We start from the raw sequence: 26,577 nt of genomic DNA on the forward strand, positions 1-26,577 counted from the left end.
AGATTTCCAAATCTCGCACACTCCATTCACCTTTTGGAATGAATAGTGTAAAAAAGGAAGAAATCTTCACATCCTTTATGCTCCACCGCTGATCCTGTGAAGAGGCTTGGAGTGAACCACCAATGCTCAAGAAAATGGAGGGAGTCAAGTTCTGCAGAGACACAAGCATTATGTATTTCCTACCAATGACACTTCAGAATGTTAGCAGCAATTTGATGTGAAAGGGATTTAATTTCATTTGCACAAAGGAATCATCTTAATACCTCAGCTGCAATGTGACGTTAGAGCAATTTGAAGTAAATCTCCCTGAAAATGAAAATCGTAACCCTGAAGAAACCAGCTGCCAGCTTTATTTGCACAGCCATAAAAATGTCTTTGCAGCCTTCAAACTTGGTTTGTATACTGATTTGTTTTTTACTGCCTGCAGCAGTTATGGTGAGGTATGTTGAGAAGATAGGATTTTGACATTCCTGAACTACGATTGAGGTAATCTGAGTGAGATAAAATATATTATAGCCTCTTTCATTTGGAAACCTAACAGGGATTTACAGGTTTACCTATTCTGTGATGGATAATGCAACTGCACCACATGCAATTGAGGCAGATTTCAGCAACGATATTGCTCGTGTTTTATTTTGCTTGCAGCCACAATTATGGCTGTAAGATATGGTCTCTTCATTCTGCTTTTATATACTTGATGGCATGGGATACTGTGGCATTAGACTGGTGTAGAACTGTATACGATGTTCTTTGATACTTATTTGTGATTTTATATATGGACTGCTAAGATAGTGTGAACCATTTGTCAGATAGTCACTGTTGGATACTCTATGATGTTTCTAAGTTCGCACACAAGGCAAAATCTTCTTCTCCAATTAGTGGTGAATTTGGAAGCAGGATGGTATTTATTTGGGGAATATGTAATCCAGCCACCTTCCCACCCAGTCACCACTTGAGATCTTTAAGTGGTTGTTAATGGAGATCCTTAAGGAGCCAACTAATGACGACTTAAGAACCTTAGTCTCTTCCAACTCTATTTTGATTTTGTCCCCTCCTTCTCTCCCCCTCCCTCTTCACTTTTTTTCATGTAAGCATTGCCTTTATCAGGCTTTGCTTGTTCAAGATTCGCTATCCATATGGATGCTTTCCTGGTGGTGGAAGATATAGAATAAAGTTTTAACACAATGGTACTTTTTATTGTGTTACCACACATACAAACATGGGGTGCCCGCCCCCCCCTCCCCTTTGAGTGCAGAGATAGTATAGGGGGACAATGAAAAAAATAACCAAAAGAGAAAATGCTGGAAAATCTCAGCAGGTCAAAGCTTTGACAAAGGGTCAGTTAGACTCGTAATGTCAGCTCTTTTCTCTCCATACAGATGCTGCCAGACCTGCTGAGATTTTCCAGCATTTTCTCTTTTGGTTTCAGATGACAGCATCCGCAATAATTTGCTTTTATCCAATGATAAAAATAAACTGGATTCTCAGTGAAAAAAGCACCTTAGTCTGTCACTGCTGAGAATAGCTAAACTGCAAATTGACCTGTTGCCATGTTAACAGTGGCTGGCACCCTGCAGGCAGCTTGTCTCTCCTTGTCCCTTGATCAAAGGCAGCCAGTGCCTGATCAGAGGGACTGAATGCTGCGCAGGGGTGTGTTCACTAAAACCTAACCCCTGATTTTCCTGAGCCAACTCCTTATGACTCCACTGTGAGAACCCTTACCCACTAAATGCTTACCAGAATTCTGGATCATCTGTGATTCTGGGGGCGGAGGGGTCTTTGAGAAGCAACCATCGTCTGCTTTCTGATGTTGCTCAGGCAGGATTTGATTGGCCAGCTCATCTTGCTGGGTAGGATTTTTCCTCTTGATGCCCAGGGCAGATTCAACGGTTGCCCTTGCCATTGCCTGATTGGCATGTGGTTTGGTGGACCTTCGATAGAAGAAGAAGTACCAGTCTCTTATCAGATTTCTAGCCTGCACCTGATGCCTCATGATGAGGATGAGAGAGAGAGATAAAGAGAGAATAAATGCTGACCTAGCACAGCAACATGTTGCACAAGGTTCTCAAGCATTGGAACAACATCTTGGCCGTAATGGTATCTGAGGCCCACTCTTCTGCATGATCTTCCTGAAGGTGAGAAATTAATGCATTGCCTCCAGAAGCCCTGACTGATTAGGGATTAAATTACTTACAGTGTGGAAACAGGCCCTTTGGCCCAACAAGTCCACACTGACCCACAACCCACCCATACCCCTCCATTTGCCTCTTACCTAAGACTACAGGTGATTTAGCATGGCCAATTCACCTGACCCACACATCTTTTGGACTGTGGGAGGAAACCGGAGCATCCAGAGGAAACCCACGCAGACACGGGGAGAACGTGCAAACTCCACACAGTCGCCTGAGTCAGGAATTGAACCCGGGTCTCTGGCGCTGTGAGGCAGCAGTGCTAACCGCTGTGCCACCGTGCCACCCACATTGATGACTGAGCAAACTCAATGCATCGAATGTCAAATTTTTGCTCTTATGTCTTTTGGTTTTATTTTCTAATGATCATTTAATTGATTAGGTGTTTGATTTCCTAGGTCTCTGTTCTGTAGCCCTATATATTTTCCTCACTTCCTACTGAATGCATGTAATATTTTATTGTTTTGGGATTTTATATCAAATTTCAACATAAGCTGTTTGCCCATTCTGTTAACCTGCCCTTGTACTCTTGAATGTTTTTGATGGACCTGCTCACTTGTTTCCAAACCACCTACCTTAGTTTCATCATCAAATTTCAAACTTGTTGCCCGTATGAATATTGAATTGAAATGCTTGGGAAAGCAGCCAACATAATCAAAAACCCCTCCCAGCCCAGTAATAGCCTCTTCCACACTTTTCCATTGCCAGAAGACACAAAAGTTTGAAAGTACATACCAACAGATTTAAGAACAGATCCGCCCTGCTGTTATCAGACTTATGAAGGGACCTCTCATATATTAGAGCTGAACTTTCTCTGCACTTTTTCTCTAGCTGTAACACTATATTTTGCATTGTGTTATCTTAGCCTGATGTACTTATGTAAGGTATGATTTGTCTGGTTAGCACTTAATACAGTACTTTTCCCCATAACTTGATAGACATGACAATAATAAGTCAAATCAAAACAAAATCAAAAGATGAAACCAAAGTGATCTATTTATGTCCCTGGGACTCAAAAGTTCCAACTTTTTTTTCCCCAATTTCAGCAGCAATTGTTAACCACAGACCTTAGTTTCCTCTCTGATAACAATCTTTCTGTCCAGGCATTAATGAGTTTTTATCGATGCTTTCAGTCCTGAAAGTGCAATCACTTCAACCTGAATCCCTAATGATCACTATAACTGTCTGCTTGTTCTACCAGAAGGTAATGAGCCCTGATGTACAGTAAGATTCATGCTATATACTGTATCCCTAGACACTTTTCTTGAGCACTCACTTGCTCTTGAACAGCAGAACAAATAGCTGTTTAGTTTCTCCTACCCACTATGCTCTGAGGATGACAGTGATATAATAAGCAAACTCTTACTTTGTTCCATTCATTGTTCTTGACAGATAATAAAAGGGTTGTAAGTGGAACATCATTGAACTCTATAAGGTACCAGTGAGTCACCACTCAAGGTTACATGGGATGTAGAGGACAGAAACAGGCCACACCACTCACCTCATGTTATGTTTGTGGTTATACTCGATGCAAGCATGATGGAGAAGTGAAACTGTGGCTGGGCTAGTAACCTGGTGACCCAGATATTTCTCTGAAGAACTAGATTCAAAGCCTACCATTAAATAAACAGTGGATTCGAACGAATAGTGGTTAAAAAATTGATTTGACTTTCAGCTCGTGAGTGTGTGATGGGCTGAATGACTTCCTTTTGTGCTGTAATAGTTCTGTGATTCATTTAGTATCTTCAATATAATAAAACTTTCCAAGGTGATTTACAGGAGCATTATCGAACAACGTTTATCTGGTTCCCTGTAAATGCATTTATGCTGAAGATCTCAGCCACTTTACATGTAGCAAGCCTGCATTCCAACTGTCTCTGGTTAGAGAAGTTCTCCTGAATTCCCAACTAAATGCATCTTTTATTGCTGACTTTCTCATCTTAGAACGTCTCTGCTTGTGGGATGAGACTACTCAAACTTTCTTGAGGCTCTGATTAGCAAAGATCTGGTAAATGGAGTATAATGTGGGAAAACATGAATTTGTTCATTTTGGAATGAAGAATAAAAAAGCAGGTCATTGCTGAAAAGGAGAATGACAACATGATCATAAGGTGCAGAGAGATCTCAATGCTCTTGTGCACAAATCACAAAATCCAGACACAGCAAAAAAAAATTAAAAAGACAAATGCAATGGTATTATTCACAAATTGAACATTAAACGAAGGATGCTATGCTTCAGTTCTGCAGCGCATTGGTGAGATCGCATTTTAAATACTATCCGTAGTCTGGTCTCTGAAGGATATAATTTGTTAAAGGTGGTTCAAAGGAAATTTACGACAAAGAAACCCTAGAACAGCAGGTTGCCTTATGATTAAGAACTTAGCAGCCACATGGTGCAGCTGGCATTAAGATATTTCAAGGGAAGCTTAATATATGCTTCAAGGAAAATGGGACGAGGCTGTGAAATGTTACCAAGGTGTGAGGAAGGTTGAACTGAATAACTAAATTTTATCCTGTAGATTCTGCAGTATTCTAAGTGTTAAACCTAACTCCAGCAAATTGCATCCTCTAAAGTTGTCTTAACATACACAACAAATGCTGATACTTCCGCATCAAATAGGTGGATTTTATTTTATCAAGGCAAGAGTTTTCATCACTTTCATAGACTTGTGAAAGTTCTGTGATTGATGTAGTGTTGTGAGCTATAAGCTATGTAGTGTTCTTAAGAAACAACTGCAAAATTCATTTACATCAATGTTATTCATAAGGTATGAGGTCCTGCATGCTCATATAAAATAGCCTATAGGCCATCAATCCTGTCTGAGAGTTTGTCACTTCTCAGTTCAGTAGTTAATCTTGGCTAAATGAATATACTGGAGCTCTGAGGAATTAAAAGTGTCTGCAAAATCAGCTCTTTTCCTCAAGAGCGTTAAGCAGAACATTATCCAGATTATACCAAGTGCTCACTGTAATTGCAGGCATTTGTCAGGATCAGCTGTTTAGGAAGATTCAAAGCTTCAATTAGAGTGAATAGGAGAAACACATAGGTAGTGGCAGGTGTGCTGTTTTTTGCTGAAGACTTTCTGCTTGATCAGCAACCCCACACCCAAGATGTTGCAAGTGTTGACAATAGTAAATACATTGACTGTGGGCCATAGGTTTTCAGAGAACAGAACAAGTGTTACTTATCAATTATTTTTGGGATCTCTATTCTCTGAGCTTGATGAGCACTGAACCAACCTAGTAGTTCAGTTAATAACAATAAAAACTTACATTTAAGTTGTGCCTTTGACATAATAAATTGCCTCAAATTTTACAGGAGCATTATGAAGCAAATTCTAATGCTGAACCATGCACAAGACTTTAGGTCAGATGACAACATGTTTGGTTAAAGTTTTAGCTTTTAAGGAGTGGCATAAAGAAGGAAAATGAGACAGAAAGTGCTTAGTGAAAAGATTCCAGAGCTCAGCAACTGTAGACACAGCCATGATGGCCAGAATTAGAGGCATGCAGATAACGTGGAGGCTAGAATATGTTATGAAGATAGGGATGAGATTAAAAGATTAGTAAACAAGGATTGTTTGATGGGGTGCTAACATAGGTCAGTGCTGTTGGGGGATGGGACATGGGACAAGTTAAAACATGGACAGCACAATTTTGGATGACCTAAAGTTTCTGATGGGAAGAAAGTGAAACACCTTCCTTGGCTGCCAGAATAACCAACCATCCATTGACTCCATCTACATTTCTCACTGCCTCAGAAAGGCAGCCAACATCATCAATGACCCCTCCTAACCTGGTTATGATCTGTTCCAACCTCATCCATCAGGCAAAAGACATAAATACATGGACCAACAGGTTCAAGAACAGCTTCTTCCCCACTGTTATTAGATTTCTGAATGGAGCTCTCAAATTTCAAATCTAATGTTGATCTTGCTTTTTGTGCATCTTCTTTGTAAATTTGTATTCCTCACTCTGTTCAATCACCCTATGATCTTTGTATGCTATAATCTGCTTGTACTGCATGCAAAACAAAACTTTTACTGTACCTCAGTCCACATGACAATAGTAAATCAAATCAATAATGTTCTAGCAGTCAAACTGCTTAACATTACCACAAACTGAAGTTTTTAGGTATGGTCTACTTCTGTTCCTATTTTGTACGCCCATATGTTTATAAAAGATACAAGTGCTGAGATTTGAGATTTCTTCACCAATGTAATTATAAGAAGTGCAAATTTAGACACTACAAATCTTGAGGGATATATTAGTCCCTGTCTTAACACCAAGAGATTGAAATAAGGACTAACAAATGTTATTTAGGCCCTCTCGGACCTTGGGATAAACATGTGATGATGTCACAGAGCAGCTCTCCACTGCTCTGTGAGGAGAAGTACAATGTAGGCAGAGTTGCGGGAGAGAAAACAAAGGAGAGACAAACAAGTGTAGAGAAGCAGGTTAGAATAGACCAGCTAGTATTACCTGTTTACATATAGAGTTTATGAAATAGCCTTTCCATAATGCAACAGTAAATTGTATGCGTCATATTATCATGTACTGTAATACATACAGCTTTGTACGTAATAAACAGTATTATAAAGAAGCCTAAAACTGGAAACAATTCATGATATTGCTTTCTCCTTGACCAATTAGTCTTGAAGGGGAAAGTGAGGACTGCAGATGCTGGAGATCAGAGCTGAAAATGTGTTGCTGGAAAAGTGCAGCAGGTCAGGCAGCATCCAAGGAACAGGAGATTCGACGTTTCGGGCATAAGCCCTTCCTCAGGAATGAGGAAAGTGTGTCCAGCAGGCTAAGATAAAAGGTATGGAGGAGGGACTTGGGGGAGGGGCGTTGGAGATGCGATAGGTGGAAGGAGGCCAAGGTGAGGGTGATAGGCCAGAATGGGGTGGGCGGAGAGGTCAGGAAGAAGATTGCAGGTTAGGAAGGTGGTGCTGAGTTCGAGGGATTTGACTGAGACAAGATGGGGGGAGGGGAAATGAGCAAACTGGAGAAAGAGGGACTTGGGGAAGGGAAAGAGAAACTGGAAAAAACACTTCAACTCCCCCTCCCACTCTGCCAAAGACATGCAGGTCCTTGGACTCCTCCATCGCCAGACCATAAAAACATGACGGTTGGAGGAAGAGCGCCTCATCTTCCGCCTAGGAACCCTCCAACCACAAGGGATAATCTCAGATTTCTCCAGTTTCCTCATTTCCCCTCCCCCCATCTTGTCTCAGTCAAATCCCTCGAACTCAGCACTGCCTTCCTAACCTGCAATCTTCTTCCTGACCTCTGCGCCCCCACCCCACTCCGGCCTATCACCCTCACCTTGACCTCCTTCCACCTATCGCATCTCCAACGCCCCTCCCCCAAGTCCCTCCTCCCTACCTTTTATCTTAGCCTGCTGGACACACTTTCCTCATTCCTGAAGAAGGGCTTATGCCCGAAACGTTGAATCTCCTGTTCCTTGGATGCTGCCTGACCTGCTGCATTTTTCCAGCAACACATTTTCAGCAATTAGTCTTGAAGCCAAATTCATGGATGTAGACATAAAACACAACAAAAGAATGCAATAGAGGAGATAATATTAAGAAATAGCAGTTAAGGGCAGATGATGGAATCTTTTTGTGGCCTGAATGGTGTGGGCTCTGGTGAGATACAATCATAGAATTTTGCAGTGAAGAAGGAGGCCACTCAACCCATTGTGTCAGTTACCACTCTAATCCCACACTCCAGCCCAATCTCTGTAGTCCGCGAAACGTGTGGCAGAACAGGGCAACTACTGAAACCATATCCATCTTGTTGTCAAGATGATCTCACTTCACTTTTATGACTTCCACAAGTGCTGTGGTAAGATTCTCGTGAGGCAGTGGTGAGTTCCCAATCGACAGTAAAACCAGTGCTAGTTAGCAATGCTGAGTGATGCCAATAGTGTGGGTTCAATTCCTGCACTGGCTGAGGTTACCATGATGGACTCTCATTCTCAATCACTCCCCTTGCAGTGAGGTATGATGACCCCCAGGATGAACCATGACCAGTCGTCTATCTCTTGATGAAAGTCCCTTAGGACTGTGGCCATGTTACCTTTATACTTTGTTCACAGTCTAATATGAGTCGCTAATGTTCAAACTGAAAAATGTGTTGCTGGAAAAGCGCAGCAGGTCAGGCAGCATCCAAGGAGCAGGAGAATCGGCGTTTCGGGCATAAGCCCTTCTTCAGGAAATCTGCTCAATTAATGTTCAAACTCCATTTTACCGAACTCGACAAAAAAGGTTAACATTGGGAAAACTTGACAAGGAGATGAGACTGAGTACCTGTTTCAGCTCACTGTTGGCTCCAAGTAACTTCATATTGGAAACTGGGTATCAACAGTTTAGGACAGGTTTCATGGGCACTAATCACATGCACTCAATATCCATGGACATTGGCATCTGACGTGTGCCAGCCTCTATGACACCTCATCGCACATCCTACAGGGTACTTCTGCAATTCAGTTGTGAACCTAGGGTAACACCAGCAATTATTATAGTAATGCTGCAGGCAGGACATTGTGTTCAGAGACAGAAACTCAACCCATGTACTGGACCAGGTTGAATCTTGGGCTGTTTCTATTGCTGTTTTACTGCTGAATCATATTGAGCCTACCTGCATGCTCACAGAATACATGTTTTTTTGCTTAGCGTTATTATGCTTTGTCCCGTAAACAAGGCTTATAGCATTGCTGCCGTGCCATGCTAATTAGTGAAGGTGTAAAGCCAGGAAACTTGTCACAGTTGTCGTCAGGCCTCAGACAATTTAAATGAGGTAGCCATCACTCAGGAGTTCAGGTACAGTTAGGCAAGGGCAGTATCTAATATCAGTCCAGACTCTGCTCAGAGTGGTCAAAGCCAGGATATTTTCATCATAAGAGCTGAAGTGACACCAAAGCTCCTCCTTGGCACTTCCTGCACTATTACATGCTGTTTTCCTCATTGAATGGAACAAAGGCAGTTATTATGGGAGATGAAATTAGATAGCTCAGATATTACTGTTGGTACATACAGGGAGGAGTGAGGGAATAGGCAGCACAGTGGTCATGCAGGGTGACCAATGTTGGCTGTCAGGGTGGGTGTGAGCAAGTAGAGAAGATGTTGCAGACAAAGTGAGAACAGTAGAGTATGAGTTGAATATAGCAGAACAGATGGAGTGAGAAGATTGTGACGTTCGTGCTGGCAGAGTGGAGAGGGACATTGACCTTTTTACAGTGCTGGTTGTTCCTGGGATAATACTAAGAATAAAATGAGTTCAAATAACATTGCAGCAGCTGTGGGAATTTAGATTGTATCAGTTAATAAATTTGAGTATTAAGTTATTTTAAATAATAATAATCATGAAAATATTGGATTATGCTAAATAATCTTTTGATTCACTGATGTCCTTGTCCACCATATAACCTGGTGTGGCCGACACATGTACCCAGAACTATAGCAATCTGGTAGGCTTTAAACTGACGTATAAAACAGCCTTGCAAACCTATGAGAAGCATCAAACCTTAAAGCACCTTGGGATATTCCATTGCTTTAAAGTCACTTTCTAAATATAAGTTGTTATTTGATGATTCTGCTGTCCTCTCAGTCTTTTCATCTCTGTCTTCCTTTTGTCCCTTCTTTGTCCTTTCGAACATTTTATTCTCTTTGTCATTCGCCTTTGTGTATCTTTTAGAGCTTTAGATGCACAATGCCTCCTGTCTTAGACTCAAGATGAACTACTGCATGTGTCTTTTGTTTGTTTATATTGAGGTTATTGAATCTAGCTCTCACCTTTGGGGAATTAACTGCCTGAGAGAGGATAATGATGTTTGTATTTCAGAAAGAAGAGAGCTTATGGAGTTAGGTTTATAGCTAAGTGATCTGTTGTGTGATAAATTCCATCTTACAAAGTGAACTGAGGGATGAATTAAAAACTGTGGTACAACTCAGTTCAAAATTTTGAGGGGAGAAATTAATTTATTTATTATCAGCAACAAATACACGGGAAAGTAATCTATTATAAGCTCAAAATCACTGGTAATGGAACATCTAAACCAACAATGAAAAAACATTTTAAAAATCACCGCATTTAGTAAGTACCTATCACTCTTCAGAAATGACCATTTTACCTACAATTAGATCCCACAGGCAGCAATAAGATGAGTAATTATTTAATGTGTTGGTAATGTTGGCCGGAGAAAGAGATTGCGCAAGGGCATGGTATGATTCAAAGGCACAGAAAAGCAACTGACAACAATAGAGAGAGAAGACATTTATCTCATGGGAAAGGAAACTGATAGAATCAATAAATACAACTTCAACACAGCCACAATGCATGTAATATAAACGCTGTGATGGAAGTATTTATTTAGCAACTGCTATGATCCCAGTTGATGGTAATACAGGGCTGGGTCAGATCCCAGAGTGAGAGCACAAGAATCATTTTTGCGGTTTGTTTACCATTGTTGTCAGTCGCATAACATATTGACAAGGGCTCAATAATGTACTTTAGTAAATGAGCATTAAACTTTATTTACACACAAAACAAAGGGAATTATTCTGCATTAAACAAACATTATTGAAATGGTCTCGTACACTTATCAAAAATACATATAACTGTGTTTGCTGACACCCAGGACATGCATAATAACGGTGAAATCCCTGAATTAAATTGAAATACAGAATGTTAAAAACAGAACAAACCCTTAAAAATGGTTTTACAAAATGAAAATAAAATACATAGATGAAGAGAAAAAAGTACTATCAAATACAGGAATGTAGAATTTTCTTTATTTTAGAAAATGGGTTTTATACTGTGCATACATACATTTTGAAAAGTTCGGTAGTGGACATGCTCAGCGAAATTTATCATCAGATATCTGGTGTTAGGTAGACAGTCTTAATAAAAAAACACACCTTTCTCCCCATCTGCAACAACCTCACAGATGCTTAAACACAGTGAAGAGTTACCATGTCTCCAGTTTGATATTGGCATAAATATAATTGGCTTCTGCTGTTTTCTATTTCATGACTTCTAACATTTTCCGACTTGACGCATCATTATCCATATCCTCAGCTTCCAGCAGGTTTCTGCTTCTTGAGTTTTCTTCTGAGTCAGTCAAAGCTTTTTCTTCAGCTCTGGCTGTTTCAGAGAATGCTATATTAATAGGTTGTTTTTTTTTTCATTCTGACTGAACCTACATACAATTCTTTATCTTCTAGATGATTCCAGTTTTTCTGTGATACTGGTCTTCAGTCACCAGGCAACAACAATTTTATTTTCTACTCTTGTTTCTAATGCACTGAACTGTTCACCTCAAGCTCGACTCGAAGTCCTCATTAAAAATGCATGCATTAACAAATTTTCAGACAAATCTACACCAGATACAGACTTAATAATGAAGTGAATGTTATGTCCTTTCCTTCTAAACAGAAACAGCATAGATATATAAGTCAAACTATACATTTTTGATCATATTAAATGTCAAATTGCCAAATAATAATAACAATATTATTAGTAAAGGGAAGACAATGGTGCAGTGGTATTATCGCTAAACCATTAATCCAGAAACACTTGTCATGTCCTGGAGACCTGGAATTAAATCCCATCATGGCAGATGGTGAATTTTTAAAAAAGTCTGGAATTAAAAGTATGAAGGTTTTGCCTGCTTAGTAGAGGTAAAGGCACTTTTGAGATGCTTACAATGTGGGCGTCAGAAATGGTACTGGAATGTTGACCAGGAAAGAGTAATTGACATAATTAAGAAATTCCTGATCTCAGCAGAAATCCTAGCACATTATGCTCAATGGATCATAATGGACTATATTAGTATCTAATTCATCTGCACCAGGGTTAGGAACAGCACTCTTTCAAGTACAGAAATACAGAAAGCATAGACCCAGTTTACTATGCATTTGGAATATTCATCAAGACAAAACAATATTCAAAAAGTAATTTGTAGCAGTAACATAGTCTTGTGAAAATATCAAAAAAATATAGTGTGACTACACTTTAGATTAGAAAGGGATCATAAACCATTGTTTTGATTGCAAAATTAATTTCTAACATGCTGCTTACAGCACAACAGTTCAGATTGAGGCTAATGAGATAGGACTGAAAAACTAAATACATGCTTGGCAAGTATCAGAAGCAATGATCAGAATACCAGTAACTACAGCAGAGAAAGTAGAGTGAGACTTCATAGAAGAGGTTGAAAACATGTCGGAAGTTGGAAAACATTTACCAGATACAACAAAAAACTTCAAGAAACCTGAAAAACACAAATGTAACAAGAAAAGGAAATGTTGTTTGGAAGGTTGGCCAGACCATGCACTGAATAATCCCATACAACACAACTACTTTGGAAATGTAGATTTCCTTCTGTTATCAATGACTTGCTAATCTTCAATCACTAGTAATGTAAAGAGCAATTAACTAGAAATTCTTCAGTGAATTAATCAGTTATTTGGGATTGGAAGTGTTGTGTGAATATGCAGTGGGCAGTGTAGAGGCCAGCTGTTTCAAACTCCACAGAAGAAACTGTCAACAACTGCATTTTTTATGTGGTGAACAATCAAGAGAAGAGAGAACCACTATTACCATTATCTTTTTCATCAAAGTCTTGCCAGTACTTGGGAGCAGAATTGTACAAAGACAAGATTTTCTTTATTGCCATAAACTACTACTTGAGGTGATTCAGGTAAACTATCTAGACAGGATCAATGCAGAAGCAATAGTAGAAACACACAATGAAATCTGAACACATGGCATTCTGAATATTGAAGTCGCAGAAAATTGTCTGCAATTTGAAACTGAACTGTTCAAAAGGTTTCCATGTGAATGCAACTTTTTTCATGTCACATGTTCGCACACTATTCTCAATCAAGTGGATAAGATGAACAAAGCGTTTGTACAATGAAAACAATATTGAAAAGAATGAAGACTTAAGTCTTACAGGTCATCACAACCATAGGAAGGATTATTACCATCAGAGTTATTGATGTAGAGAAGATCGAGAGCATAACTTTTATCTCTGTCTCAGAAGCTACAGTCATTCATCAATGAGAATGACCATTGTAGTGTGAAAATGCAAAAGGACCACCAGGCTAGAAACTTTAACAAAACATGCAGAACGCAAGATTTACCAGATCTACAGCCTCAGGAGAGAGAATGGATAAGAGATCAACAAAATAATCCAGCAACTACGATCATATAGAGTTGCAACAGATCACAGGATAATCAGAAGAAATAAAATGCATTAGCATTGTTGAATAAGAAATCAACAGCAACGTGGAAAAAATTACCAGAATGAGTGGAAGAAAAGGTTCAACCACCCGAGAGAGAAATACACAGGCTGAAGAAGAGTGAAGAGTATCAAAGACATAAAAATTAGACCAGAACTAAATCAGGGAGGTTGGTCAAAGCACCATGATGATCAAACTTTATGAAATTGGACAATTTGAACCGAAGATGTTCACAGGGTAGTGGCAGTAAGGATTTTGGGGGAAATGTAGAGTCATAAGACAACAACTTGTAGTGATGTTGGTATATAATGATGCAATATGATTCAATTATCACATGGTAGTATAGAAAGATCCAGGAGGAGGCAGGTAATCTGCTGGAGTGTGAGAAAATGAGTGTTGAAAAATGTGGTGCTGGAAAACAGAGCAGGACAGGCAGCATCTGAGGAGCAGGAGAATCGACGTTTTGGGCATAAGCCCTTCTTCAGGAATGAGGCTGGTGTGCCGAGCGGGCTGAGATAAAAGGTAGGGGGGAGGGAAATTGGGGGTGGTGCGTTGGGAATACGATAGATGGAAGGAGGTGAGGATGACGGTGATAGGCCGGAGAGGGTGTGGGGGCAGAGAGGTCGGGAAGAAGATTGCAGGTCAAGAGGGCAGTGCTGAATCCAGGGGTTGCGACTGAGATAAGGTGGGGGGAGGGGAAATGTGGAAGCTGGAGAAATCTACCTTCATCCCATGTGGTTGGAGGGTTCCTAGGTGGAAGATGAGGAGCTCTTCCTCCAGGCGTCCTTTGGTTAGGGTCTGGTGATGGAGGAGGCCAAGGACCTGCATGTCCTTGGCGGAGTGGGAGGGGGAGTTAAAGTGTTCAGCCACGGGGCAGTTGAGTTGGTTGGTGCGGGTGTCCCAGAGGTGTTTCCTGAAACTTTTCGCAAGTAGGCAGCCTGTCTCCCCAATGTAGAGGAGAGCACATCGGGTGCAGCGGATACAGTAAATGATGTGTGTGGAGGTGAATTTGCAATGGATATGGAAGGATCCATTGCGGCCTTGGAGGGAGGTGAGGGGGGGAGGTGTGCGAGCAAGTTTTACACTTCTTGCAGTTGCAGGGGAAGGTGCCGGGAGTGGAGATTGGGTTGGTGGGGGCTGTGGACCTGACGAGGGAGTCGCGGAGAGAGTGGTCTCTCCTGAACACTGATAGGGGTGGGGAGGGAAATATATTCCTGGTGGTGGGGTCCGTTTGGAGGTGGCGGAAATGACAAAGGATGATACGATGTATCCGGAGGTTGGTGCGGTGGAAGGTGAGGACCAGTGGGGTTCTGTCCTGGTGGCGTTTGGAGGGGCAGGGTTCAAGGGCGGACGAGTGGAAAATAGGGGAGATGCAGTGGAGAACATCGTCGACCACATCGGAGAGGAAATTGTGTCTGTGAAAAAGGAGGCCATCTAGGTTGTTCAGTAGTGGAGTTTGTCCTCCTGGGAGCAGATGCGGCAGAGACGAAGAAATTGTGAATATGGGATGGCATTTTTACTGGGGGCAGGGTAGGAGAAGATGTAATTTAGGCAGCTATAGGAGTCGGTCGGTTTGTAGTAAATGTCTGTATTGAGTTGGTCGCCCGAGATAGAAATGGAGAGGCCTAGAAAGGGGAGGGAGGAGTCTGAGACAGTCCAGGTAAATTTGAAGTCGGGTGGAAGGTGTTAGTAAAGTGGATGAACTGTTCAACCTCCTCGAGGGAGCACGAGGTAGCACCAATACAATCATCGATATAGCGGAGGCAAAGGTGGGGGGTGGTGCCAGTGCAGCTGCGGAAGATGGACTGTTCCACATTTCTGATGAAGAGGCAGGCATAGCTGGGGCCCATGTGGGTGCCCATGGCTACTCCTTTGGTTTGGAGGAAGTGGGAGGATTGGAAAGAGAAGTTGTTCAGAGTGAGGACCAGTTCAGTCAGTCGAAGGAGGGTGTCAGTGGAAGGGGACTGGTTGGGTCAGTGGGAGAGGAAGAAGCGGAGGGCTTGGAGGCCTTCATGATGGGGGATGGAAGTGTATAGGGACTGGATGTCCATCATGAAGATAAGGCGTTGGGGACCGGGGTAGCGAAAATCATGGAGTAGGTGGAGGGCTTGAGTGGTGTCCCTAACATAGGTTGGGAGTTCTTGGACTAAGGGGGACAGGACAGTGTCTAGGTATGCAGAGATGAATTTGGTGGGACAGGAGTAGGCTGAGACAATGGATCAGCCGTGGCAGTCAGGTTTGCGGATTTTGGGCAGGAGGTAGGAATAGGCGGTGCGGGGTTGGGGGGCTATAAGGTTGGAGGTGGTGGCTGGGAAATCTCCTGAGGTGATGATGTTATGGATGGTCTGGGAGATGATGGTTGGGGATGGGAGTTGGGGTCATAGTCAAGGGGGCAGTAGGAGGAGGTGTCCACGAGTTGGCATCTACCTTCGTGTAAATATTGGTGCACCAAACTACCACTACACCTCCCTTGTCTGCCTGTTTGATGGTGAGGTTGGGGTTGGAGCGGAGGAAGTGGAGGGCTGCGCATTGTGAGGGTGAGAGGTTGGAGTGGGTGAGAGGGGTGGACAGGTTGAGGTGGTCAATGTCCGTGGCGTCATTAGATATGAAGAGATCGAGGGCAGGTAAGAGGCCAGCACAGGGTATAAAGATCGGTGCGCCAAACTGCCACTGTGCCTCCCTCACTGGCCCACACATCGAGATCCTATACACTTCCACCCCAACCTCAAATTTACCTGGACCGTCTCAGACTCCTCCTTCTCCTTCCTAGACATCATCACCATTTCTATCTCGGGCGACCGATTCAACAAACTTACTACAAACTGACCGACTCCCACAACTATCTAGATTACACCTCCTCCAACCACACGAGATGAAGGTAGATTTCTCCAGCTTCCTTATTTCCCCTCCCCTCACCTTACCTCAGTCCCAACCCCCGGATTCAGTACTGCCCTCTTGACCTGCAATCTTCTTCCCGACCTCTCCGCCCCCACCCCCTCTCTGACCTATCACCCTCACCCTCACCTCCTTCCACCTATCGTATTCCCAGAGCTCCTCCCCCAAATCCCCTCCCCCCTACCTTTTATCTTAGCCCGCTTGGCACACCAGCCTCATTCCTGAAGAAGGGCTTATGCCTGAAATGTCGAATCTCCTGCTCCTCGGATGCTGCCTGACCTGCTGTGTTTTCCAGCACCACATTTTTCAACTCTGGTCTCCAGCATCTGCAGTCCTCACTTTCTCCTAGAAAATAAGTGTACCTACTTTAATTTAAATAAAGAGTTTTTAAAATAATCACAGCAGTCCTAAGAAGCAGTATTTAGGAGGCACTGGTTTGTACCTTGCAAATGATGGACAAGCTTGAGGAGTCAGAAAATTAGTTACTTACAGCAGATTTTCTAACTCAGATCTAGTTTTGAAGCCAATTAAGTTTATGATCAGGATGTGGATGGTTGAGCGCTCAAAATGACTAAATGTAGAATGACCACAAAACTGACTTTTTGGTGTAGAGTGGTTCATGATTAAGCAGTTGAAGATGATTGGGTCTAGGTCAATGCTTTAAGACATCGAGTCCTCAACCACCCCTCGTGTAACAGCGTCTTCATTCTTGTAATCCCCCTCTGGACCCACTCCAAGACAAGTATTAATTCCACAATGGAGAAAGTGAGAACTGCAGAAGGTGCAGCATCCAAGGAATAGGAGAATTGATGCTTTGGGCATAAGCTGCCCAGTGCTGCCTGACCTGCTGTGCTTTTTCAGCACCACACTCTCAGCATTGATTCCACGATACCATACTCAGCCTTGATATCATTCTCACCTCATCCCTGGCATTCAGCTATTTTGTCCACATTTGCATTAAGACTGTAGTGATGTCAGAAGCTGACAAAAAACAAATTGAGCATTAGTGCGCAGGTCGTGGCTGTGTAAGTGTAGTTAATAAACACAATTTCAGACCCTTCCATCGTTTTGCTGATGATTAAGTGAATACTGATTGGGCAACCTCTATCCCAAATAGAATGTACTGCATTTTCTGGATAGGAGATACATTAGACAGTTTTTCACCTTGTCAGATAGCTGCCAAGATTCGTAGCCATACTGGAGAAACCTAAGTAGAGTGCAACTAAGTCTGGAAAATAAATCTTCGAGACCATTGCCTGGATGCAATCAGAGTTGCCATTGACTTTGTTGTAACAGTGCATTCAGCTATTTCTTGGTATTATGTGAGGGGAATCACACTCCCTGACACTGGCACATATGACAATGGGGACCTCAAGATGTGGTCAAGATGGATCATCCACTTTTCATTTTTCATGTAAGATGGTTGCAAATGCTTCTGCCTTTTGCACTGGTGTGCTAGCTCCACACAAGCTGTGACTGATGTTTAGTATGCATGTTGTCTTCTGCTGTGCCTTCACCAATTGGCCCTTTATTTGTCGTTATGAAGGGCCAAGTATATGAGAACATACATACTGCTTGTTTTATGTTCTCATATACTTCTCTCAGTTGGTCTCCTGACTTGATGGCAATAATAAGCTGAAGGATATGCCAGGCCTTGATATACACATCATTGTTGAATACAATTCTACTGCTTATGATTGCTAGTTTTCATCTAGAATCCATTACCCTTAGCAGGTTTTAGTGCCATTCGACTCAGTATTGGATGTGCTTAGCATGAAGACCTTCTATCACCAAAGACACAATGCAGTGGTCACTTCTGCAAGTGGTGGTTTGGATAGCTGCATCTGTGACAGGTAGGTTGGTGGGTATAAGGTTAATCCCTTCACTGTCTGTTACAGGTCTAGTCTAACAGTTGTGTCCTTCAGGATTCAGCTAGTTTGATCAGTCGTGGTGCAGCTGAGCTACGCTTGTTAATGAACATTAAAGTATCCCATCCAGCACTCCGTGCACTTGTTACACTTAGTATTTCTTCCAAGTGGAGTCCAACATGGAGGGGAATGAGACAGCATTTCTTGAATATCACCAGGAAGTTTCTTCGCTCATATTTGATTTTGATGCATGATGCCTGCTTCAGAATTGTGAAATCCCAGGTCCACTCCCTCCCAGATCTATTCCCTCCTGACTGTTTCAGCATCTCTACAGACTGGACAAGACATACCTGTGTCAGTTTTGAACATGCCTGGAATATTTATTGCGAGGTATAACTCCAAAAGTTTGACTAACTATTTCTGTTGCTTGAATGCAGTCTGTGGGAAAGTTCTGTCAATTCCAAGGGGAAACCTCAAAAGGTTGCCTGAAGTTTGTAATGCTATTGTCGTATCCCATGCCTAGTTCATTGTCCATCTAGTTTTGTTCTGTTTTGGCTTTTCCACATCAGTTTGATACAACTGGGCCATTTGAGAAAATGGTTTCAGCTAACTCAATACTTTGACCAATAAAGGAAAGCATACCAAACACCTTCTTCACTTTCCTATCTACCTGCAACTCCACTTCTAAGGAGCTATGAACCTGCACTCCAAGGTCTCTTTATTCAGCAACACTCCTGAGGATGTTACCATTAAGTGTAGAAGTCCTGCTAAGATTTGCTTTCCCAAAATGCAGCACCTCACATTTTTCTAAATTAAACTCCATCTGCCACTTCTATTGTAAACTACACTCATAGGTTTAGGTTGAGAGGGGAAAGATATAAAAGAGACTTAAGAGGCAACTTTTTCATGCAGAGGGTGGTATGTGTATGGAATGAGCTGCCAGAGGATATGGTGGAGGCTGGTACAATTGCAACATTTAAGAGGCATTTGGATGGATATATGAATAGGAAGGGTTTGGAGGGATATGGGCAGGGTGCTGGCAGGTCGGACTAGATTGGGTTGGGATATCTGGTCGGCATGGACGAGTTGGATCGAAGGGTCTGTTTCCGTGGTGTACATCTCTATGACTCTATAACACATTATGCAATGTATGATCAATTTGTAATTAGGATCTGGGTCTTCTGGATGAAGATTTCAGTCCCTAGATTTTAGGAAATCTGTTGGTTTCGTGATCACTGTTATTGAGCGTAGCTTTTTGTATCAACTTTACTTGATTAATTGATGTTTGGATTCAAACTTACTTTCCTGGCAGATTAGTTTTCATGTTTGGATTTCTATACTATTAATGAATTGGAGGAGCTGGTGTTGGACTGAGGTGGACAAAGTTAAAAATCACACAACGCCAGGTTATAGTCCAACAAGTTTATTTTCAAGCACTAGCTTTCAGAGCACTGCTTATTCATCAGATGGTGAAGAAACAGAGCTTCGAATGTTACTGCTTCCAAATAAACCTGTTGGACTATAACCTCGTGTTGCGTGGTTTTTAACTCTGTACCATTAATGTTGCCATTATGCTTCTTTAAGATTTTAGTGAAGACCTGTAGCTCAGGTTATGGTTGAAGTCCTTGGTGGTTTGCTGAGCTGGTTGATTTTGTTGCAAACATTTTGTCTCCCTCCTTGGAGACATCTTCAGTGCTGTGTAGCATCCAGAAGAAATGTTGTTGGTATGGTTTGTCCTGAATTTATATGGTTCTGTCAGTTGTGGCAGGTGGTTCTTGTGCTGTAGTGGTCTGTAGATAAGGGCCAATTTCCTCCATGAATTACTGGAGACCTGGTATTCACCCATTGGTTCCATAAACAAAAATGTCAAAACCGACCCCATCTGCAGACATGACAGCACTGAAGATGTCATCCAGGAGAGAAACGAAATGCTTGCAAGAAAATCAACCAGTTTGGGTAAATTGACCAAGAACCAATCCATTATGCTGCTGCTCTACTCAGGTGGAGTAGAAAGCCACAATGTATTTCAAAATTGGGTGGAAATATTTGGGTGGCCCAGAGTGCCATTTCCTGCCTATCAATGTTCACATTGAGATTTCTGCAGCCTCACATTCTATGAGGTACCATATTAAAAGAAAACACTTGAGAAGATTGTCTGGAGCTGTTTATTGAATGACCTTTAAAAACAATTTTTTGATAATGAGATCTTCATTTAATTAAGTAACTTGTAGCTGAAAGGCTTCAGGTTTGAATGGTGCTGACATTATTTCCACAGCACAGCTATTCAGCTCTTAGGCTATCTGAAATTCAGCACATGAGGCGTAAGTATTTCTTGTGACTATATGTGGAGTGTGAATGGTTGAGAATGAAATTTCTATTATTGTACCCTCTGCAGTCTGAAAGAAATAAACACAATCTCCTCCATCCTCTCACCAGCTTCTCCCACCTTTAAAACACTGTCTCACCAATCATCACCACAGCTTCTACTGACCTTAATGTCTGTCATTATTTCTGAGAGAAGCCAACCACTTACCAAGCATGAGCAGATTAATTGAAAATTGTTTGACATTGACCGCACAGTACCATCTGCACTCACATGTGTGGTCATCTTCCACCTTGCATCAATTGTATTCAGATAGAAAGGAATCAAAATGCTGCCTTTTTTTTTATGTCTTTTGAAAAAACACTAAGATTTTACCAATTTCCCCTTGGTAAAAGGAGAGAACATTTGCCTCATTGACAGATTAATAGATATATAGAACACAGAACATCAAACATTACAGCGCAGCACAGGCCCTTTGGCCCTCGATGTTATGCTGACCTGTGAAACTAATCTGAAGCTTATCTAACCTACACTATTCCATTCTCATCCAAATATCTAATAATGATCATTTCAATGCCCTTAAAGTCGGTGAGTCTATTACTGTTGCAGGCAGGCTGTTCCACGCTCCCACTATTCTCTGAGTAAAGTAACTACCTCTGACATCTGTCCTCTATCTATCACCCCTCAATTTAAAGCTATGTCTCCTCATGCCAGCCATCATCATCCAAGAAAAAAGGCTTTCAGTGTCCATTCTATCTAACCCTCTGATTATCTTATATGTCTCAATTAAGTCACTATTCAACCTTTTTTCTCTCTAATGAAAACAGTCTCATGTTCCTCAGCCTTTCCTCATAAGTCCTTCCCTCCATACTAGGCAACATCCTAGTAAATCTCCTCTGAACCCTTTCCAACGCTTCCACATACTTTCTATAATGTAGCGACCAAAACTGTACACAATACTCCAAGTGCGACCACACCAGAGTTTTGTACAGCTGCAACATGACCTCATGGCTCTAAAACTCAATCCCTCTACTAATAAAAGCTAAGACACCATATGCCTTCTTAACAACCCGATCAATCTGGATCGCAACTTTCAAGGTTCTATGTACTTGGACACCAAGATCTCTCTGTTCATCTATACTACCAAGAATCTTACCATTAACCCAGTATTCTTATTCCTGTTGCTCCTTCCAAAGTGAATCACCTCATATTTTTCCGCATTAAATTTTATTTGTCACCTCTCAGCACAGCTCTGAAGTTATGTCCCTCTATAACCTGCAACATTCTTCGGCACTATCCACAACTCCAATTACGTTTCTGTCATCTGCAAATTTATAAACCCATCCTTCTACGCCCTCATCCAGGTCATTTATTAAAAATTACTAACAGCAGTGGACCCAAAACAAATCCTTGTGGTACACCACTCGTGACTGAACTGCAGGATGAATATTTCCCATCAACCACCACCATCTGTCTTTTTTTAGATTAGATTACCTACAGTAGGGAAACAGGCCCTTCAGCCCAACAAGTCCACACCGACTCTCTGAAGAGTAACCCACCTGGACACATTTCCCTCTGACTAATACACCTAACACTACAGGCAATTTAGCATGGCCAATTCACCTGACCTGCACATCTTTGGACTGTGGGAGGAAATTGGAGCACCCAGAGAAAACCCACGCAGACACAGAGAGAATATGCAAACTCCACACAGACAGTCGCCCGAGGTTGGAATTGAAACCAGGTCACTGGTGCTGTGAGACACCGTGCTAACCACTGAGCCACCATGCCATCCCAATTTCTTATTAAAGCTGCTAAATCACCTTCAGTCCCATGCCTCCGTATTTTGTGTAATTGCCTATCATGGGGAACCTTGTCAAATGCCTTACTGAAATTCCTATACACCACATCAACTGCTTTACCCTCATCTACCTGTTTGGTCACCTTCTCAAAGAATTCAATAAGGTTTGTGATACACGGCCTACCATTCACAAAACTGTGTTGACTATCCCTAATCAACTTATTCCTCTCTAGATGATTATAAATCCTATCTCTTATGACCTTTTCCAACACTTTGCCCACAACCGAAGTAAGGCTCACTGGTCTATAATTACCAGAGTTGTCTCTACTCCCCTTCTTGAACAAGGGGACAACATTTGCTATCCTACAGTCTTCCAGCACTAATCCTGTAGATAATGATGACATAAAGATCAAAGCCAAAGGCTCTGCAATCTCCTCCCTAGCTTCCCGGGGAATCCTAGGACAAATCGCATCCAGCCCAGGGGACTTATCTATTTTCACACTTACCAGAACTGCTAACAGCTCTTCCTTGTGAACCTCAATCCCACTTAGTCTAGTAGCCTGTATTTCAATATTCTCCTCAACAACATTATCTTTTTCCAGTGTGAATACTGACAAAGTGTTCATTTATCACTTGCCTTATCTCCTCTGACTCCACACACAACTTCCCCTCATATCCTTGATTGGCCCTAATCTTACTCCAGTCATTCATTTGTTCCTGATATACCTGTAGAAAACCTAGGGTTTTCCTTGATCCTAACTACCAATGACTTTGCATGTCCCCTCCTGGCTCTTCTTAGCTCTCTGTTTAGGTCTTTCCTGGCTAACTTGTAACTCTCAAGCATCCTAACTGAGTCTTCACAGCTCATCCAAAAATAAGCCTACTCCTTCCTCTTAACAAGAGCTTCAAATTCTTTAGTAAACCATGGCTCCCTCGCTCAACAACTTTCTCCCTGCCTGACAGGTACGTACTTATCAAGGACATGCAGTAGCTGTTCCTTGAATAAGCTCCACATTTCAACTGTTCCCATCCTCTATAGTTTTCTTCCCCATCCTTTGCATCCTAATTATGATGCCTAATTGCATCATAATTGCCTTTTCCCCAGCTATAACTCTTACCCTTCGGTATATGCCTATCCCTTTCCATCACTAAAGTAAACATAATCAAATTGTGGTCACTATCACCAAAGTGCTCACCTACCTCCGAATCTACCACCTGGCTTGGTTCATTACCCAGTACCAAATCCAATGTGGCCTTCCCCCTTGTTGGCCTGTCTACATATTGTGCCAGGAAACCCTCCTATACACATTGGACAAAAACTGACCCATCTAAAGTATTTGACCTCTAGTATTTCCAGTCAATATTTGGAAAGCTAAATCCCCCATAACAACTACTCTGTCATTCTCACTCCTATCCAGAATCATACAACATTGAACATAGAAAAGTACAAGACAGAACAGGCCCTTAGACCCACGATATTGTGCCGAGATTTAATCGTAATGTAAAATATAGTAACTTAACCTACGCACCTCTCAACCCACTGTGATCCATGTGCATGTCCAGTAGTCGCTTAAATGTCCCCAATGACTTCACTTCCACCACCTCAGCTGGCAATGCATTCCATGCATTCACAACTCTCTGTGTAAAGAACCTACCTCTGATGTCTCCTTTATACCTTCCTCCTAATGTCTTCAGTCCTGCCCTAGGGAAAAGTCTCTGGCTATTGAATCATCTTTGCTATCCTTTCCTCTACAGCTCTGGAACTATTTGGAGGCCTAGAGAAAACTCCTAACAGGGTGACCTCTCCTTTCCTGTTTGTAAAGTAAGGTAAAAACAATGACTGCAGATGCTGGAAACCAGATTCTGGATTTGAGGTGCTGGAAAAGCACAGCAGTTCAGGCAGCATCCGAGGAGAAGTAAAATCGATGTTTCAGGCAAAAGCCCTTCATCAGGAATACCAAGCCCATACTACCTTAGTAGACGAGTCTTCAAACATCCTTTCTGCCACCGTAACACTGTTCTTGATTAACAATGCCACATGCCACCCTTTTTTTTAACCATCTTCTCTGTTCTTACTGAAACATCTAAATCCTGGAACCTGCAACAACCATTCCTGTCCCTACTCTACCCCTCTCTGAAATGACCACAACATCGAAATCCCATGTACCAACCCATTCTGGAAGTTCATCCACCTTATTCTGGATGCTCATGGTGTTGAAGTAGACACACTTCAAATGAACTTCTTGCATATTGATGCCCTCTTGCGACCTTCTGACTTCACCGCTCTCAACCTCCTGTATACTGATACTATCATATAGAATTGTGAGTCCCAACTTCTGTTTTGTTTCCAATTTCAGCTGCATTAACAGGTGGCATGGTGGCTCAGTGATTAGCACTGCTGCTTCATAGTGCCAGGAACCTGGGTTCAATCCCAGCCTTGGGTGACTGTCTGTGTGGAGTTTGCACATTCTCCCTGTTTCTGCTGGGTGCTCTGGTTTCCTCCCACAGTACAAAGATAATCAGGTTAAGTGAGTCAGCCATAATGAGTGTGGGGGCAGGTTTGATTCTGTGGGTTGCTGTTCAGAGCATTGGGGTAGACTGAATGGTGTCTTTCCATACTGTCAGGATTCTATAATTAATCCTGTCACAATTGACATAACACAAAAATCATTGCATTGTTTTCAGTGTGTTACACTGCCATAATGTACAGTCCACCGATGAATTAAATTACTTTGCTCGAGGTGGTGCCAAACGCCTTGACGTTTCAGCTGCACCTACGTAGGAAACGAATGAATATTGCATTATTACCCTGACTTCAGCCTGGTAAATGATGGAGGAGTCAGTAGGAACCATATCACCACTGAGTTTGTAGCTTTTGCAATTGTTTTCCTAATTGTGTTGATATGGCTGGTCCATCTAAGCTTCTGGTAATTGTTGAGTCCCACAAGATATCGATTCGAACAACAATATTACTGATGTTAAAGACTAAGGTCAGCAGTTCAACTTTCCCTTGCCAGAATGGTCATTTGCAGTTATTTATGTGCTGTCTTATTACTTTGTTAAGTTTCTGCTAAAGTTTGAATTTGCCTTAGCCTGCCATAACCTGGTCTAGGTTGCTGTATTATCAAAGGAGATATCAGTCAGTGCTGAGATCATAAATGAGTAATGCCTGAACATTTGATCCAAGGAGGATAATTGGTGAAATAGGTGAAATGAGTTGTCACAGTGTTTAATAGTATTGAGGAGCTCTGATGGCCTCTGACATCTATTGCAGTCTTTTGTTATGTCTATGACTCCCGCCACTGTATTTTCTCTTTGGCTGCCAGTAAGCTCAGTTTGTCCTGGATTCCTTGATATCATAGTGAATCAATTGCTACTTTAATGTTGAAACATCTCTTTTTGGATTCATTGTTTGCACATCATATTATTAAAAAAAGGATTTATAGGTAAGAAGCATTCACTGAATCTCAACACTCTGGCAAATTGGTAAACCATGAGAGTGATTGTTTGTGTAATTATATCATTAGAACTCCCTGATTCAATTACTGCTCTGCATCCCACTGCCAGACATTCATTACGATTGATAAATGATGTCCTTCAAGTGCTTTGATTCTGAGCGGTCAGTAATTTGCAAACTGTGGCAGCCATTTAATGTGCAAAGGAGTGCTGAAATATTTTTGTTTGTTTACTGTGCGCTTAAATGAATACTGCAGTGCTTGCATAGATGTGCTGGTTTAGAACAAACCAAAATCGTCCATTCCTAATTGTTCCTTGACCGGAATGGCTTTCTAGACCTTCTCCAAAGGCTGGTTAGAGTTAACCATATTGCTGTGGGCCTAGAGGCACATGTAGGCCAGATCAAAAATTGAGTAAGGATGAGTCAAAAAGTGTGGCACTGGAAAAGCAGAACAGGTCAGGCAGCATCTGAGGATGAGGCAGGATCTCCTGCTCCTTGGATGCTGCCTGACCTGCTTTTCTAGCGCCACCCTTTTTGACTCTGACTCTCCAGCATCTGCAGTCCTCATTTTTTACTATTAGGTAAGGAAGGCTGATTCTCTTCCTTTAAGGAAAATCGTGAACCAGATGGGGTTTTATGACAATAATTACATGGTCACCATTCCTGACACTCATTGCAGATTTATTAATTGAATTTCAATTCCAGTAGCTGCCATGATGAGATTTAAACCTATGCCCCACAGCATTAGAATGGGCTTTTGGACCAAGCAACTTTTCCCATGTCCTTACCCCA

The sequence above is a fragment of the Hemiscyllium ocellatum genome, chromosome 8 (assembly GCF_020745735.1).
Source record: "Hemiscyllium ocellatum isolate sHemOce1 chromosome 8, sHemOce1.pat.X.cur, whole genome shotgun sequence".
Taxonomy (NCBI): Eukaryota; Metazoa; Chordata; class Chondrichthyes; order Orectolobiformes; family Hemiscylliidae; genus Hemiscyllium; species Hemiscyllium ocellatum.